We start from the raw sequence: 18743 nt of genomic DNA, 5'->3' as shown, positions 1-18743 counted from the left end.
GGGGAGTAACTCCTTTACTCCAAGGGAGATTCTTCAGTCATCCAGCGTAGTGTAGATCGTCGAAGTACTTGGTTTCTATAGCAGAGTTTAGTCCAGGTAAATTCCTGTAGTCAGGGGTTCCTACTTTATACCCAAGAAAGGGGTGGGACAATCTCCGGGGACCCACGTGTGGGAGCGTCAGGACAGAGGGGTGGCTACACCCATGTCCTGACCGCTCCAGAGCAGGAGCAAATGGCTCCTGCAACTGGTTTGAGCTGGACTATGCACAGGGACACCAAATGTGCCCCCAGTGCAGACTTCAAAGCACTCTCAGAGTGCACCCACCCAGCCCCAATACACTAAAGCCTGTCTGGGAGGTGGTCACACCTCACTGTGACAGGAAACTTATTGTCAAGCCTTCCCCTGCTTGAGCTTGGCTCAGCAGCAGGAGGGCAGACTCGTGTCTGTGGCTGGCAGCATCCATTATGTGAAGCCCAAGTCGAGAAAGCTGGTACCGGGTAGCCCGGTGTGTCACGTAAATCCATCTAGAAGGGTGGAATCATACCTTCCCGGCCAGTTACTGGAGGGGAGGTATGATTCCAAGGTGTTTGACACCAAACACGACATGTGTCTAAGCAGTCGTTTAAAAGTTAGCATTTACCGCAAGGTTATAATGCACTTAAATATATATGGTTGGCTGCATCACAAACAACCCCTGAAAATAGGTTCCGAAGGATGCAGAGGGGCTATGCTCATGCAGTTGCACCCTCTCACATAAAACCCAGCTTCCTGCCCTCAGGATTGATAAGGCCTGCCACAGGGGTGACTGATAGGTTTATATGTGCAGTGATTTAGAATAGATATAGTGAACCTATATCTAAGTAAGAGGTGCATGCACCACCTTACACAGGCTGCAGTAGCAGACCTGTGGCGCCATTTTGAATGGTCTAAGGGGTGGCACAATGCATGCTGCAACCCCTGGGAGGCCTCTGGGGTACCTAGGCCCTGGGTACATAGTATACCATATACTAAGAACTTATAAGGGTACCCCAGAATCCAATCTTAAAGTACATGCAATCAATTTAGAAGAGAAAGCAGCTAGACTGGGGTTCTGGATAGCAGGATCCCAGTCAATCTAAGTCAAAAACAGTGATACATCAGCAAAAAGTGAGGGTAACTATAAGAAGCATTTCCTACTCTCCTACAAATCAGGCTGGAATTGGGAATCTGCAAACAATCACTGGGCAGAATGATGACTTTCCTAGTGAGCTGCCACAAACTGTGGATATCAAAGGAAGGCAGCCTAGCGCAACATCTATGGGCAAACCTGACAACAAAACGATGGCTAGCGGGGCATGGCTACTTGTCAAGCGGGTTAAATACCTTAGGCCTGAGCAAAGTATGGGATCTCCACGTTAGCCAAAATGAGTTCAAAAGGCTAACAAAAATAGGCGCAAAAAGGCTCTCCTCTATGGAAGACAAGGCAAGTCTTTCAAGAAGAAGCCACGGCTGGATGACTCTTAGATCATATGAACAGTTGACATCTCAGAGTTATCTAACTTTACCATTCAGTGCACGCACTAAACTCTGTTTCTTAAAACTAAGATTAGAGGTGATACCCTTGTTCCAAATGGAAAAGAGATCAAGTTCAGGAACCATGTCAGTTCTGCGGTTATCATAGGGAAGATATAATTCATGTCTTATGCCTGTGCCCAAGCCTCATGAAGGATAGAAGGTCCCTCCTACGGAGGTGCTGGAACAATAAGGAAGTCAGATCGTGTAGAGCTGCAGTATTGGCATGTTTTGACCCACGGAACACAAATTTAAACTGTGCACTGGTAAGGTTTATGGACCGTGCAGCAAAAACATTGGTGGAGGAGATAAGTCGACTGCCACCTCAGGTAGTGACTTAGATTTCAGGATCTCTAAAACAGTTGGACAAGCTTCCGTGTGGGCATTTAGATGCATGAAAATCTGCTGGAAACCTCAAAACAAAACTGCTACAAAAAAAAAAAAGGGATTGTCGTATAGGCTGGCTAATTCTGGGATTTAATATACAATCTCACGACCACAAAGGCCCCTAAGGGATCATCATCATAGGCATTTGTGGGCAGTGCAATTACAAGAGAGCTCGGACATGTGGGGGGCCGGGCGCTTTTTTTTTTTTACAGGAATCGGGGTTCAATTTTATAAAATTCACCAATGTGTTACATTTTATCTTTTGCACTTGCAAAGGTTTTTTTAAAATCATGCAATAAAGTTATATACTCTCCTACAAGGGACATGTGGGATCCGTAAACTGCTTTTATTGCATGCCTGCGGAAGACCACTTTGAATGCATCCCATTCCACTCCTGCATGGGATGCTGTACCCTCATTAGTTTGAAAGTATGTTGTAATAGACTGTAAGAGGGAAGCTAGCAAAGGTGCATCCCTAAGGGCTTCTAGAGGGAGATGCCATGTCTGAATGCTAGTTTTAGGTGTGCCCCATGTTAGCTATAATTGTAGGGGGCTGTGATCTGATAATGTATGAGTGAGGTACTCTGCACGGGTCACTTTGGGCAGGGCTGTGGCAGAGCAATATATTGCATCTATTCTTGTATGCAAGTCACGTAGGCCTGAGTAGTGAGAGTGTACCAAGTTATTAAAAGCAATTGGTTACCCTGCATCCACTTTGCTCAAATTGTTTTGTGAGTGTGTTTGTCTATTCCCAGGGGGCCAACTGCATGTGTGCGCCGTCCAAGCAAATTCAAGAACCCCCAAGTGATGCTCAATCAGGTGTGCGCTTCATGTGTAGCATCTGCGATTTATCAATATGAACAGAACTTTTGGGACATATTTGATACCCAACTCCCAATCCGAAGCCAATACCCCAACGGGCGGATGGCCATCCACATTAAACTGCGTACAAACGTAACATTACATAATAAGGAAAGAGATGCAGTACAAAAGGCAGTAGTAGAGAGAGTGAAGAGAAAGGGGAGAAAGAAAATAATGTCTGTTTAAGTTTATAACAGACACTTATTGTGACCGGGGTGTGGTGACGTATCAAGTTCGATAGGCCGGCTTTGATAATACTTGCGTATCTAGGCCAGGGTTTTTCCATGTGTTACTTTTCCTGGGTTGCGATGCCTGTACATCCCACAGTAGCAACTGCGTCACATTAAGTTGGCAGCGTTTTGTGGAGTCACCGCTGGGCCTCCGGCCAGTACTGCTGTTTGTTGCGAATCTGTTAATTGAAAGGCATGTTCCGATGTGATGTCCGTCTCCGACCCCAATTGTGAGGGGTAGACTGAGTTTGCATGTTTTTCAGCATTTTTGACAGCCTGCGCTGTCTCCCTGGCTGCCTGGGTTTAGTGGGGCACTACAATTTTCCTCTGTCTCCTGTCCCTCATTGTCTCCGAGACTGCCCTTTCTGGCAGGGTTCCGCTGCTGTGCCTGAGTTGTGCGCCAGTCCGTTTTGCTCCAGCCAGCTTCAAGCTTTCTCCGGGTGGAGCAGAAAGTAGTACTCTCGTTGTGTTGGATCTGCAGTGTGGCTGGAAACTGTAGAGCATACTTTACTTCATGACTTTGTAGGCAGTGTTTGACTTCCAAGAAGGAGAACCTGCAACGCTGCACCACCAGCATGGAGTCCAGGTACATGTGTACCTTGGTGTTCTCTACCAGCCAAGGCCCACAAGCCATTGTCACCTGAAGGATATGGTCCCTGTCTCGATAATTGAACAGGCATGCCATCACCAGCCTGGGGGGGCTACCCGGCACCCTGTGGGCTCGTTCAACGGAGAAAAACTTGGAGTGTTTGCCCTCAAGTATTACTTCAGAGAACCAGAATTCAAGATATAACTCCATACTTTGACCCTCAATGCGCTCCTGGAGGCCCACTATGCACTTGTTGTTCCTTCGGCACCTCCCTTTGTGGTCTTCTGCCCGATTCCTCAAGTAATCCAACTTCTTTTGCAGTGCCTTAATTTGCTCTGAAGTCGACGCCACCGTGGGTCTCCAGGTTGCCAGCAACGATTCAGATTCCTCGACCCTGTCCTTCTGTTTTTTGTGATCCTTGTGCATGAACCCTATTTTTTGCACATAATCTATCTATTTAGGGCCTAGCGTTGTTTTAATGTCCAAGACCACTGCCAATAGCTCATCAAAATTATGTGAGTGGTCTGTTTAGTCTGCTGCTTTCGGTTTCGGAGTTTGAGTGGTGTCCGCAGTGCGATCTGCCTGGTCCAGTGCACCCCCGGCCTGGGGCTGCGGCTTGTCCGTTCTGGGTTTGCACATCACGAGAAGGAAGGTGGCTGCGCTATGTTCCAAATGACTGAACACAGGGCTCCAGTCCTCCGGGGGTTGTCCATGCTGCACCTTCCTCAGTTGCACACTCGTTCCGCTCAGTGGTGGGCCCTGCGTCCCATAAACACGTGTCCGGTGTCGGAATGCTGATGTGCCTGTTAAAAAGCAGGCCCGGTTGCCAGCTAGGCCTAGACCACTTTGTACGTCCCGGCCGTTGTGTTTCACTTCTGCTGACAGCGCTGTTATCTTGTGCATGGGGGAGGGAGGGGAGGGCTTAGCTGCGTCCTGCCTGTACTGTTGGTTGTAGCGCTATGGGGGCATTTCACATAGGGGGGCAGGTGTTCGCCAGGACCAAGCCACCCGTTCAAGGTGGAAGCTTCAAATTGCCTTTGCCATCGCTGGCGTCCACCGTCATGCTGGGCTGGGACCGCCTGTGGCTTGAGTCTACTCGGTGTGGGGTCCTCCATCACTGCAACCATCCCCCAGTCAGTGGCACAACCCCAGTCCAGCTCCTTACTGGGTATCTTCTTGGGCCACAGCATTCATTACATCGGGTCAATGTGCCTGGGTGTAGATCAGCCGCGCTTTCAGCCTGCCGCATTCATGGACAGGGCCTCGATCGCCACCCCTCAACCCTTCATTACGTCCCCCAGTGCCCTGGCCCACAGGCCAGGCTGATCGCTTCAGCCGAGGTAAGGCCGGTGGCCCGTCGTCCTGCGGGGTTCTACAACAGTTGCCCACGCAGTTGGGAGGCTCGTTGGGGCTGGGCCTCTCCGATCGCGCAGGTCCGTCCAAGTGACGTTGGATTTTACACATGGCCTCGAACAAGGCTGCTTGGGCTCAATGCATGATTCTGTGCAGTGCGGGAACAGGCCGATTACTTGCTTAAGTCAGTATATTTAGCAAGCCGATATGGAGCTAGTTCAAAAGCGTCTGCTGCGGACCCGCCCCCATTCCTCCTCATCTTCTTGAGCACTCTGGGTAGGAGTGGTATGGGCACAAGGGCATACAGTAGGCCGGAGCTCCACTTGCACCAAAAAGCGTCGCTGAGCGAGAGCCGCCTTGGAAATTTCAGTGCACAAACTTGTTGACTTTGTGCATTCTCTACAGAGGCGAACAGATCTAACCAAGGCTCTACCCACCGCTGAAAGAGTCCTTTCACCACTTCCGATGGAGATGCCACTCATGATCCGCTAGGCACCTTCGGCTGAGTTTGTCCACTCTGGAGTTTAAAGAATCGTCCAGATGAAAAGCCTCTTGACACAGAGTCCACGACCCCACCCCACCTTGCATGTTGAAGTACCACATGGTGGTCGTGTTGTCCGTGAACACCTGAACTAACCTCCTCTTGATGGAGGGCAAGAAGGTTTTTACTTCCAGCCGGATCGCCGGAAGCTCCAGGGGATTTATATGGAGCCAGAGTCCTCTGATCTCCATCTCTCCCCGATGGCCACCCCATCCCAGGAGGGACGCATCCCTCACTAATGTAAGGTCTGGATGGGGAAGGGAGAGGGGTCTGCTTCTGACCCAATTGCGGTTTGATAGCCACCAATGCAAGTCTTTTGCAATGCCCTCCGAGTTCGGGCCCAGGTGGGTGGGATTTACCCGATGCTGCACCCATTGGAGCTTCGGGTTCCATTCTAGAGCCTGCATGTGCCATTTGGCATGGTCCACAAGAAGGATGCAAGAGGCCATTAGGCCCAGCAGCCTCAGAGTTATTCTCACCAAAATCCAAGATAGAGACTGAAATATCGTTATCATAGCCCGAAAATCCTGGACTCACTGCTCCGAAGGATAAGCCCAAAACTGTACCGTGTCCAGAACTGCACCACTGCAGGGGAGCATCTGAGAGGGTGACAGTTGTGACTTCCGCATGTTGATAGTGAACCCCAGTAAATGGAAGAGGTTCGACATAGTCTGGAGATGGGAGACGACTGCCTTCAACAACCAGTCATCGAGATAGGGAAAGACTGGAACCCCTGATCTCTGCAGATGAGCTGCGACCACCACCATCAATTTGTCGAAGACCCACGGGACACTGGTGAGGCCAAAAGGGAGCACAGCAAACTGAAAGTGCTCCTGGATCACTGTAAACCGCAGATAGCGATGTTGTGCCGGCAGGACGGGAATGTGGACATAGGCGTCCTGTAAGTCCAATGCTACCATCCAGTCTCCCGGATCTAGGGCAAACAGTACCTGAGCCAGAGTGAGCTCAGTGAGTGAGATGTGAGGGCCACCCGGCAAGATGGCGGCAAGGGCACCCAGCAGCCGCACAGAACCTCCACCACACAGCAGCCAGTGTCAATACTGGAGGGGGAAACAGACCCTTCACAGTAAGGGCGGGAGGGCAGCCACCTTTTCACCGCTAGAGCGTGCCCATTTACCTGCCCTGGTGCATTTGATGGCATTAGATGGGCCCCGGGGAGTCGGAGAGCAGGTGAAACACGTCCTACTCCATGCCCTCCTTGGTCACACCTTGGTGCCTTTCTTAAGACAGCTGGGATCAGATGTCCTACGGCCTTGTTGATTACAAAGCACCAAGGGGATTTAGTATTTGGAGAAAAGGAGGATTGGGACCCTCACCCGAGGAAGATTTTTATGGACCGGAAGAAGACTCTTTCTTGCTCTTTCTAAGTTTATAAGAAAGATATACTTAGGTTTTTTTTCGAGAACCAAGCAGGTCGTGTTACAGGTAGGTACAGTGTACTTTTAATTGTAAAACTTTACACAAAAATGCACTTGGGAATGGATTTGCAATTGTTAAAGGTTTGTATATGCTTTAAAAATAGTTTCAATTACAAAGAAGTTACATTTTATTACTTTTGGATTACATCGACTGTGGATCCTATAATACAAGGTAACTAAGACTTTTTCAGGTTTAAAATACAGTTACTTTTTCCTCCATACAAACCACAGGTCAACTGATATTTTTTAGGATCAAAAACTTGTAACATTGGTTTCTATGGGAAAAAGAGTGTTAAAGGTTCACAGGTACGTAAACGACTTACAAGTATGGCTTTTAGGGGTTAGGAACAAGGTTCCCCAAAGGTCCAGTTAGGCACTCAAATTGTACCACCACCGGTACTGGGGCGGATGGGTGCAGAGTACAGGGGCCCAATTTTAGCCAATGGGCTAAGGTGGCCTTCGGTCAGGGACTGCTTACGAGAAGGCCACTTGGTTGTGGGAGCAAATCTCCTGGGGTTAGGATCAGCGCTGTGGGGGCCAACAATCTGCACAGGAGCTGCACCACCACGATGCTGCAGGTTCGGTCGGGGAGGCTTCCTGAAAGTTACCACTGACTGGAGAAGTAAGTTGGATTATTTGGGGATGCCTGGACACCGTTTGTTGAGCCAACCAAGGCTGTGGGGCGTCGGGTGCAGGTGTGTCTTTTGGCGTCAGGTCTTCGTACCAGGTCGCTATCGGGGGGACCCTTCAGGTTGAGGCTGCAGACGTGGGCTTGAAGCTTGAGGAAGGTGAAAGGTCACCAGATCCCAGGATAGGATCGCTGGGGAAACCTCTTAGTGGTGTTGGACTACTCAATCTCTGGCCGTGGGTGTCGGGTGCAGAGTGGTGCAGAACTGTGGAGCCGCCTGGATCCAGGTTCTGTGTTTGAAGCCTTTGCTGAGCAAATCCAGTGCTCACGGGAGACAGAGTCTTTAGGTTGAGTGCCATCCAGGTCCTACTGGGCTCTGGGAGACTACTGGACAGGCAGGAGTTTCATCTGTAGTCAGGTTGGAGTCAGAACAGGCCAGTAGGGCTGGGTCCAAAGCAGTTGGTGTCCTCTTCTTCCTGGGTCAGAACAGCTCTTCAGTCCTTCTTTCTTCCTCGAATGAGGAGGCAAGGTTCAGGGTCACCATTAACTCACTATATTTAGGGGCATTTACAGGGGTGTGCAGGTGGGGACCAATAAGTCCCTTCCTTTGGGTGAGTACACCCCCGATTATGCCACCCTTTATTGGGAGGGGGGCATGCGCCTCTTCCTAATTGGCTGGGTCCCCTCATCTTCAAGATGGAGGGGACTGAGATGTGTGCTTCACCTCGCCTCCCTCACCTTAGGGGTGGGGTTGGCAAAGGTGGGCACACATTTCCGCCTAACTCGTTTTTCTTGCTGATTCCCCTGCCCTAAGTGGGGGCTAGACCAGCTGGGAGCCAGATGCAGGGGACAGCAAAAGGCAGGGACAGATTACAAAGGCAGCAGGCCTTTGAAGCTTCCTCTTCGTGGACCCAGCCCATCCTGGGGGAGGAAGCGTGTCACCTTTGCCCAGGATGGGCTTTGTTTCTGGACCCAGAGAGCAGATGCTCTTTACCGTGGGGTCCAGAAACCTGTATGGTTGTGGCAAATGGTGGGCAGTCATTCAGGAACCACACCAGGGCTGGTCGTTTTTCAGGGGGCATCTGTCAGATGCCCTCTGAGTGCCTTTTACATTATCCCACACTGGCATCAATGTGGGTTTATTGTGCTGAGAAGTTTGCAACCTTTTGCAACCAAACTTCCCAGTGTTCAGTAAAGCCATTATAGAGCTGTGAAGTTTGTAATTACCAACTCCCAGACCATATACTCTTTATGGCTTTATTGCACTTACAATATCTAAGAATGGACTTAGACACTGTAGGGGTACAGTGCTCATGCCATTGTACCCTCACCTGTGATCTAGTGTACCCTGCTAGAGGGGCATGGATTGCAGGCATGGCACACAGGGATGTGTGCCATGTCGACTCTTCACTTTTCTCTGCACCAAAATACACAGCCTGCAATGGCAGTGTGTGGACTAAGGTATAGGGCCTCTATGGGTGGCACCATAGGTGATGCAGCCCTTAGAGGCCTCCCCTTGCCACAGTGCCCTCTGTACCCATGGTACGATTTACAAGGGTCTTACCTGTGGGCAGAGAAGTGCCAATTGTGGGTACAAAGAAACAGCGTTGGGAAAGAACAAAGGCCCTGGGAATCTGATTGGCAGGGACCCAGGGCACATCAAGTCAAAATGCATCAGATGTCAGGAAAAAAGTGTGGGGGGGGGGTAACCATGCAAAAAGGGGCACTTTTCTACAACCCCTTCCCCCCAAATGAAATAGGATGAGACTAATCCTTTCCCATGAGAGTTTGTATTGTCTAAGTGGAAAGGCCACCTGCATTGGCATGGGCAGTCCCAGGTCTATGTTCTACTGTAAAGTCCACTCCCTGTAGGGAGAAGGACCACCACAAAAGTTTTGGATTTTCCCCTTTCATATGCATTAGCCATCTGAAAGGTCTGTGGTCAGTTTGAACTAGGAAGTGAGTACCAAACAGGTATGGTCTCAGCTTCTTCAGGGACCAAACCACAGCAAAGGCCGCCCTCTCAATGGCACTCCAGTGCTGTTCCCTGAGGATTAGCCTTCTACTTATGAAAACAACAGGTTGGTCTGTCCATCATCATTGATCTGAACTGCTCCTATCCCTAGCTTAGAGGCATCAGTCTGCACAATGAACTGCTGGGAGTAATCTGGAGCCTTGAGAATAGGTGCTGAGCACATTGTCTATTTTATGGTGTCAAAAACCTTTTGGCAGCTAACAGTCCAGTTCACTTTCTTGGGCGTTTTGTTGTAGGTGATTTCTGTGAGGCGTGCCACAATGGATTCATACCCCTTCACAAACCTCCTATAATACCCAGTCGAGTCAAGTAATGCCCTTACTTGGGTCTGGGTGGTTGGAGTTTCCCAGTCCAGAATTGTCTGGATTTTGGCTGTAGTGGTTGAACTTTGCCACCAGCTACAAGGTGACTTTAGGAGGCTGGCTTAGTATATGGTGCACACTTATTTAAGTGAAGCACCTTGCACTAATCCAGACAACCCTTATGGTGATTTTAGTGCTCATGGAAATCTCTCTAAGTGGTAGCTGTGGAAAGCAGCCTTACGGCTTAGTCCAGGAGTGTTAAGCAGCTTGTTTTACCAGATCTAATTGTATAGTGTAGGTTAAATAAAAAAGAACCGCACAGTGTAGTTATAATAGTATGTCTATTTATTACACAACACTCACTAACACATTGGTATATCTGCTACCCAGAGATATCAACACAAATACAAAACAATACTTCAATTGCAAGAGGTAAGTAAGCACAATACACAACGGTATCCAGGGGGAGGCCAAACCATATACTAAGAAAGTTGAATGTGAACTGCGACCTAAGTCAGGACTTGGACCAGGAGACTCAGAAGAGCTGAGAACACAAGGAACCACCCAATGTAAGTACCCAGGAACTCCACGGAGGCTGTGTGCAGAGTGGGAACACAGCTGCATACTCAATAGAAGTCAACGGGAAAGTCGTGGTTGCGGTTTTGAAGGAGAAGGACCCTTCCCAGAGGACCTTGAAGAATCCCCATGGAAGAAAGAAGGTTGGAGAGTCACCAAGCCCATGGATACCTCAGGAACCAGTATACCTGCACCAGAGAAGCTGGGTGCATGGGTGCAAAGCGACGTCGGAAACTGATGTAGACCACAATCGAGGACTTCAATAAAGATGCCACTAGTGACGACTGTACAAGAGTCCGGAAAAATTCAAGGGTGGATTCTTGAAAAGAAGAACCTGCAACCACAGGGTACAGAGTCTACGCCACTCGGAGGTGACCAAGACGCACGGAAGAGCAATGTCCACCGATGACAGGAGATGCAGGAGTGATGGCGGTAACCTTGTCACTGCAGCTGTGAGGACCAGGCGACACTGAGGAAGACCAGGAGCCGTGCATGAGCTGTCGCACGTCTGAGGTCAAGAACCAGGGAGTCGGTCTCCAGCAAAAGCACCAACAAGCCTTGGCAGCCAGAACAGATGTGGTAAACTATGAAGGAGCAACATTGTGGCCAGCAAAGTACAAGGCACTCACCAAGTGCAGGAGAGTCAGAGCAGGCCCGAGCATGCAGGGGAGCCCACTGAAGCAAGAGAAGACCCTTGAGATGACCCACAGACAAAAGGGGTAGGATTTATAAAAGGACCTCGAGCAGCTCAAAAAAGATGTAGCCCCACGGTGCAGAGGATGCAGTGAGGACACTGATCTTTGCAGGACAAGATGCCGGAGACTGAAGCTTCTTGTAACCCAAATATCTCTGGAGTGCAGAGCCAAACATCCTTGGCAATGGCAAGTCAACATGGTGCACAGGGGTTTGGTCCCAGTGATTCAGATGAGGGATACTGGCCTCAAATTTGCAGAAAGGACAGGTCAGGCCTCGAGGGTGTTGAAGAACCACCACCTGTGTTTTCTGTTTTTTTTTCTGCCATATTTTATTGTATTTTCGAGATAGCAGTGATGGTTACATACATTAATCTTATCATCGTCATCATATGTTTACAAAATGTCTTCGTATTTCAATGTTCATGGTTTAACACCCCTTTCAACAAAACAGGCCCTCCTTGAGTTGCGCTAAAGTGAGAGTATGCTGCGCTCTAGATTCTGTGGGAAGAACCACCACCTGTGTTGCTGAGCACTTCAAAGTCTGTGGGACGTCAGGAGGAGCAGACCAGTCAGTTTTGTTGTGGTGCCTGCAGATGCAGGGGAGTGAGTCCTTCACTCCAAGGGAGATTCCTTCAGGTGTCCTTGATGGCCACAGATCCATTGAAAATCCTGGAAGAAGCACAGACACAGACGAAGACTTTCAGAACAGCAAGATCAGGAGCAGCAGGACTCTTCCTTGATGCAGTCTCGGTTCCAGGTGAAGTCCGAGTGTCCAGACGGTTGAAGAAGGACGTGGTTTCAGGGTTGAGTCTTGTCCCACAATTTATCTGAGGACTCACCCACAGTTAAGCCCTCTTATACCCTACGAAAGGGGTTAGGATGACTCAGGGGTCCTTCCCAGAGGAGAAACTGGACAGAGGGGAGGATGCTCCCAAGTCCTTTGTCCAGTTTTGCCCCAGAGCGGGAGCAAAGGGCTCCATGAACTGTCTAAAACCGGAGTATGAAAGGAGAGCACCATATGTGCCCTTCAAAGCAGTCTGGTGGTGCTGGCAAGTGCCCCCACTCCAGCCCAAAACACTAAGGGCCCGATTCACAGAACTAACTTAAGACAAAATCCTAAACTTACTACCATTTTGGTATTCACAGAAGGCACTTACTCATTTTGGTATTCACAGAAGGCACTTACTCATTTCGGTATTCACAGAAGTTAGGAGTCCTAACTTTAGGACTCCTAAATGCCTTCTGTGAATACCGAAAGTCTTAAAATTAGGATTTTTCTCAGTTTAGTAGTAGTATAGTTAGGACTCCTAACTTTAGGACTCCTAAATGCCTTCTGTGAATACCGAAAGTCTTAAAATTAGGATTTTTCTCAAAATTGAGAAAAATCCTAATTTTAAGACTTTCGGTATTCACAGAAGGCATTTAGGAGTCCTAAAGTTAGGAGTCCTAACTATACTACTACTAAACTGAGAAAAATCCTAATTTTAAGACTTTCGGTATTCACAGAAGGCATTTAGGAGTCCTAAAGTTAGGACTCCTAACTTCTGTGAATACCGAAATGAGTAAGTGCCTTCTGTGAATACCAAAATGAGTAAGTGCCTTCTGTGAATACCAAAATGGTAGTAAGTTTAGGATTTTGTCTTAAGTTAGTTCTGTGAATCGGGCCCTAAGTCCTGTCTGGGAAGTGGTCACACCTCCCTGCGACAGGAAACCTATTGTTCTTCCTTCTCCTGTTCAAGCTCAGCTCAGCAGCAGGAGTTCAGAATTGTGTCTGTGGTCGGCAGGAGCACTAGCTTGCTAGCAGACACTGAAAGGCTGTTATCGGGGGCTGCTCGGAGGAGCCCCCCCAGTGCATGGAATTATACCTTCAACACCAGTTACACTGTTGGGGTATGATTCCAACATGTTTGATACCAAACATGCCCAGGTTCGGCACAGCCACCTTATAGTTAGCCATCGCGTAGTGATGGATGGCTGCTATATGTATCAAAATGGCTGACCACGCTTACAAAGCCTGAATAATCGACTCTGGGGTTTGTAGGGGTTTCTCACTCATGCAGAGGCACCCACACACTTATAAGCCAGCACCGTGCCTTCAGGATTGAAAGGCCTGCCTTAGGGATGACTTATAGGAGTGTACTGACCTCAGATATAAGGAACCATGGGGCAGATCTATGTTGGAGTTGCGCCACTTTTACGCCGCCGTTGCGTCACTTTTGTGATGCAGCGGCAGCGTAAACCCTGCGCCACGTTGCGCCCTATTTACATCGTGACGCATCTATGGAGATGCATCACGGTGTAAAGCCCTGCGCCACATGAAACCTGCGTCAGGTTTCATGTGGGTGTTTCCACGCAGGGGGGGCGTTCCGTCGCAGGAACGCCCCTGAAAAGTGACTCAGTGAAATCTATAAGATTTCACTGATTCACTTTCCCAACGCTGATGCGTCAAAACCCTGCGCCTGCTTGAAGCAGGCGTAAGGCTTGACGCACCATGTTAGGTATGGGGTAGGTTGGAACAGTGCTGAAGTTGCGTAGCGCTTGAGACACAACTTCAGCACTGCGCCAACCTTACGCCGGCAGATACGTCATGCATCTGCTTGTCCTTGCGCCACGATGCACCGCATTGTAAATGCGGCGCATCTGCGGTGGCGCAAGGGCAAACTTGCGTGACGCATCTTCCCTGGCGCATCCATGCTGATTTGCAGGGATGCGCCAGGGAACATAATTCTGCCCCCTTATATCTATTGTAAGTGGTGCTAGCACCAGCCTACACAGGCAGCAAAAGCAGGCATGTAGCCACAGTTTGACTCAGAGGTGTTACAATACATGCTGCAGCCCCTGGGAGAGCCCTGGTGTACCTATGCCCTGAGTACCTCAGTACCATATACTAGGGACTTATAAGGGTACACCAGTAGCCGATGTGGAGGTACAAATCCCATCTACATCTACTGAGGCCACACCATCTCCTGAGGCGAAAAGCGGGAGAACGCCAGAAATTGTTTTTTAATTGTTGTTTGGAAATTGTATTTTACCTGTTCACTCGCTCCTTCTGAGTATTTCCCCGTTCTGGGCAGCCCCGCACAGCAGATTCTATCGCTGTTGCGGATCTTCACATTGCCGCCGCCATTCCCCGGAGGCCTTGGCCACGCCCACCACTTCAGGCCACGCCCCCCCGCCGAAGGCTCTTAAAGCGCTGACTGCTAGCGCGCCAGCCAGAGGCCATACCATCTCCTGAGGCGAAAAGCCGGGAGAACGCCAGAAATTGTTTTTTAATTGTTGTTTGGAAATTGTATTTTACCTGTTCACTCGCTCCTTCTGAGCATTTCCCCGTTCTGGGCAGCCCCGCACAGCAGATTCTATCGCTGTTGCGGATCTTCACATTGCCGCCGCCATTCCCCGGAGGCCTTGGCCACGCCCACCACTTCAGGCCACGCCCCTTCCGTTTCCCTCCCTATATACAATGTGCTTCCCCCGGTCGCGCAGCGGGCGGGCGCAGCGGGCGCGCCGCCTGCGCGCCAAAGGCGAGCCCGTCTGCGCCCGTCCGCGACCATCCGGGACAAGGGGCACGCCACTATGCGCAATTCATAACATATACTCCCGAACAACTGTGTGCCCTTAACAAAAACTGGCCACTGAATTCCGTAATACTGTCTTATGCCCGACTTCTTGGCATTGCCTCGTCTAGGCCCGCCATACCCGCCCCTCCTCTCCCCTCTTCCACTGCTGCCCTCCTTCTGAACACGAGGTCAGCCGTCAAACACCAGACTGAAATATTTGATCTATTAGATTCCAACTCCCCTGACCTATTGTTTTTAACTGAAACATGGTACAGGCCGGACGCCCTACCCAGTATTCTGGCAGCCCTCCCGCCTCACTATTCCATGCTCCGCGCAGACCGCTCGGAGAACAAAGCAGGCGGCGGGGTAGCCTTAATTGCTCGCAAAGACCTTCACTTCCAGATACTTGCATCACCCACGATACCAGCAACCGATTGCCTCGTAGCTCGCTCTACCTCTTTCAAGATCCCAATTACCTGTGTACTAACATATCGGCCACCCCAATCATCTCCAGGCTTCCTCTCTGCCTTCCAGGACCTATTGGCCACCTTAGTAGTCAATAGCGCCTCCGTTCTTGTCCTGGGTGATTTTAACTTCTGGCCTACTGACCCTGCTGAGGATACTAAATCTAAGGACTTTACACAACTGCTTCTCAGCCTCAATTTCATCCAGCATGTTCAAGGCCCTACTCATATTCAGGGCCACATTCTTGATCAGATATGGACACTAAACATCCCGATGTCAGTCCCTACTATTTCCCCCTGTCCATGGTCTGACCACTCCATGCTCGCCTTTTCCTTGGATTTGAGCCACAAAACAACTCCTTCCTGCCCAAAAACACACCCGGACAAGAAACTGAAATCGAGTCGATATTCCTTCCCCGTGTAACTCGTTAAGTACTACCTGCTCAGACCTATCGGGCCTGATCCCTCACTCTCAGGCTACCATTCTAGATCGCTGGCTTATTAAAGCCTGCGACGCAGTGGCCCCCTTGAAGCGGATTACCATCAACCGTACCCACAATGCCAACAAGTGGTTCAGCCCTGGCCTCAAAGCCAAAAAATTGGAGTTACGGCAGGCCGAACGAGCTCAGAGAAGAGAATACTGCCCAACCCGGAAACAATACTACTCCACCATTCTTAGCGAATACAAACAAGCCATTCTGGCAGCTAAGACAGAATACTTCTCGGAGCGTATTTTAGCTGCAGAAAGCCAGCCACGGGAGATCTTTGCCACCGTCCACGAGCTGGCATCTTCGGACAGAACTCTGCCCAAGATCCTCCCTTCTCAGGTGTTATGCGACTCGCTTAACGAATTTTTCATTGATAAAATAGCTTGTATTAAAGCAAATATTCCCCCCCCTTCGCTTACCTTTTCTCACTCCCTCCCTCCAGGCAATACCTTGTCCCTTACTTCCATCCCCGCATTCACTAGAGAATCCCTGCTCCCCTTGCTTAGCCGTGTCAAGTCAGGCTCTCCAGTTGACATCTGCCCGGCACGTATTCTTCGTCAGATCTTTGCCGAATGCCCATCCCCTGCCCTTACCCTCCTTAATGACTGCTTTACGCATGGCCTCGTCCCTGCCCCTTTTAAGTCTGCTATAATCTTACCCATACTAAAAAAAACGGGGGCAGATCCTTCCTCCACGATAAACTACCGCCCGATATCCCTTCTCCCCTACCTGGGCAAGATAGCTGAGTCCCACGCCACCCAGACACTCAGCACCTTTATTGAGGACAGTAACTATCTTGCACCCTGCCAGGCGGGCTTTCGCCCCCGCCATTCCACCGAGAAGGTGGTTATCTCGGTCATGGACCAACTCAGGGAGGGTCTTGATACCAACACGCCTCAGGCCTTGGTCCTCCTGGATTTGTCCGCCGCTTTTGACACGGTGGACCATTCTATTCTCTTGTCCCGTGTCGAGGCGGCGGGCATAGGAGGACAAGCACTGGCCTGGCTAGGCTCCTTCCTGGCTGACCGCACTCAGGCCGTCCACCTGGCCGAATTTTCCGCTCCACCCCGCAGGGTGCAATGCGGTGTCCCTCAGGGCTCCTCTCTCTCCCCCCTTTATTATTTAACCTTTATACCTTCCCCCTTATTTTCGCACTGCAACAAATGGAGGTCACAGTCTACAACTATGCTGATGACCTCCAACTCATCTTTAATTTTTCCTCCCTTTCACTAGCTGTTACTGCCTTCCAGTCCGTCATGCTGTTTATCCGGGATTGGATGAATGCGAACCATCTTAAACTCAACCCGGACAAAACAGAGTTGATTCTGACGGGTGGCAGTGGCAACCCTTGGTCTTCTTCCTTCTGGCCCCCCTCTCTTGGCTCACCCCTCACACCCTCCCATTCAGTCAAGACCCTCGGTATCACACTTAATCATCATTTGACACTTCACTCCCACATTAGTTCGGTTGTTTCTTCTTGTTTTTTTACCCTGCGTATCATTAGGAAAGTATCCCGCTTTTTCTCTCCCTCTGCACTCAAACTGATTGTAATGGCCATGGTTTTATCTAAGATCGATTATGGGAACATTATCTATAATGGTGCCCCTGGCTACGCACTTCAACGTCTTCAGTTGGTGCAGAACCAGGCAGCTCGCCTGGTACATGGCCTATCTAAATCTCATAATTCGTCACCCCTTCTCATCGCCCTTCATTGGCTCTCCATTAAGCAACGGGCCCTGTTCAAACTTGGTTGCCTTACCTTCCAAGCCCGGATGGGCACGGCCCCTGCTTTTATAAATTCCGCCATCATCAACTATTGCCCTTCCAGAGTTCTTCGTTCATCCATCAAATCCCAATTAGTCATTCCTCGCTTCAAGAAACAAAGATCAGGAGGCCAGAAATTTGCGGTGCTTGCGCCCACTTTCTGGAACACCCTCCCTCTCTATATCAGCCTTTCCCCCTCCTACATGGAGTTCCGCAAGGCCCTCAAGACTTTCCTGTTCAAGCAGGCCTTCAGTATATAGTCCTCCACACTCTTCTTGCCCAGGAATCCCTCTAGCGCCATGAAACTGCATTGTGAACGTGCGCTTTATAAGTTTTTAAAAATTTAAAAATAAAAAAATTCAAATCTACTTCTGATTCTACAACCTCGAACATGACTTTTTTAAAGGTTAGCCCAGGAGCCAACAACCTCCTTACGGAACCAGATGGATATCACAAGCAAAACAAAACTCGGACAGGGAGGAGACATAACCACAAAAAACTGTGTCATCACCAGAAGTCAGAAGAAAAGTTAGTGATTAATAGCTTGTCACTTGACTTAACTCCAGCACAAACTTCACTTTTAAATAAGGGCATGTCTTATGTTCGCACAAACCATACCAATCCACTACTAGCTGAATTTCCTTATTTAAGTTCACAAGGAAACTACGTTTAAGGTACTTCTTTAATAACCTTAAAACCATCAACACAAGCAAGGAGGAACCTTGATATCAGGAATTTAGACCGAAAAGCGCATTCATGTCTTCCATTTCTCACAAAATGATTGATACTTTTGAGATTCTAGTGAAAAAGGACTTACAAAAAATCATGAACTTCTAGATAAAACAAAATCACATGTCAAGAAGGGATAATGAAGCGCTAAAAGTTTTAACATCGAATACTTCCCTGACTTTCCTGCCAGCAGACAAAGGTGGAGCATTGGTTGTTATGGACTGCGATTTTTACAAGCGGAAAATTGAAGAACATGTCGAAGAATAAATAACATACTTGCCCCAGCATCAGTACCTCACAACGGAATTTAAACGGGTTCTCTCAACGATTTTGACAAGAGCAGTTGAAATGGAGTGGATCAACTAAAAAACACTACAGAACATCCAAGAAGACCATTCACTTGAATTGCATAATCACCATTCAGGCCTGTAGTTTCAGGACGTGTTTCCATTAATGAACTGATGAGATCTAGATACCTTTTTACAACCTTTGGTACAGGCCAGCCCCTACTATGTGCAGGACAACACGCACTTTCTAAAATTACTGAGGGACACA

The sequence above is a fragment of the Triturus cristatus genome, chromosome 3_1 (assembly GCF_964204655.1).
Source record: "Triturus cristatus chromosome 3_1, aTriCri1.1, whole genome shotgun sequence".
Lineage (NCBI taxonomy): Eukaryota > Metazoa > Chordata > Amphibia > Caudata > Salamandridae > Triturus > Triturus cristatus.
This window is presented reverse-complemented; position numbering follows the sequence as displayed.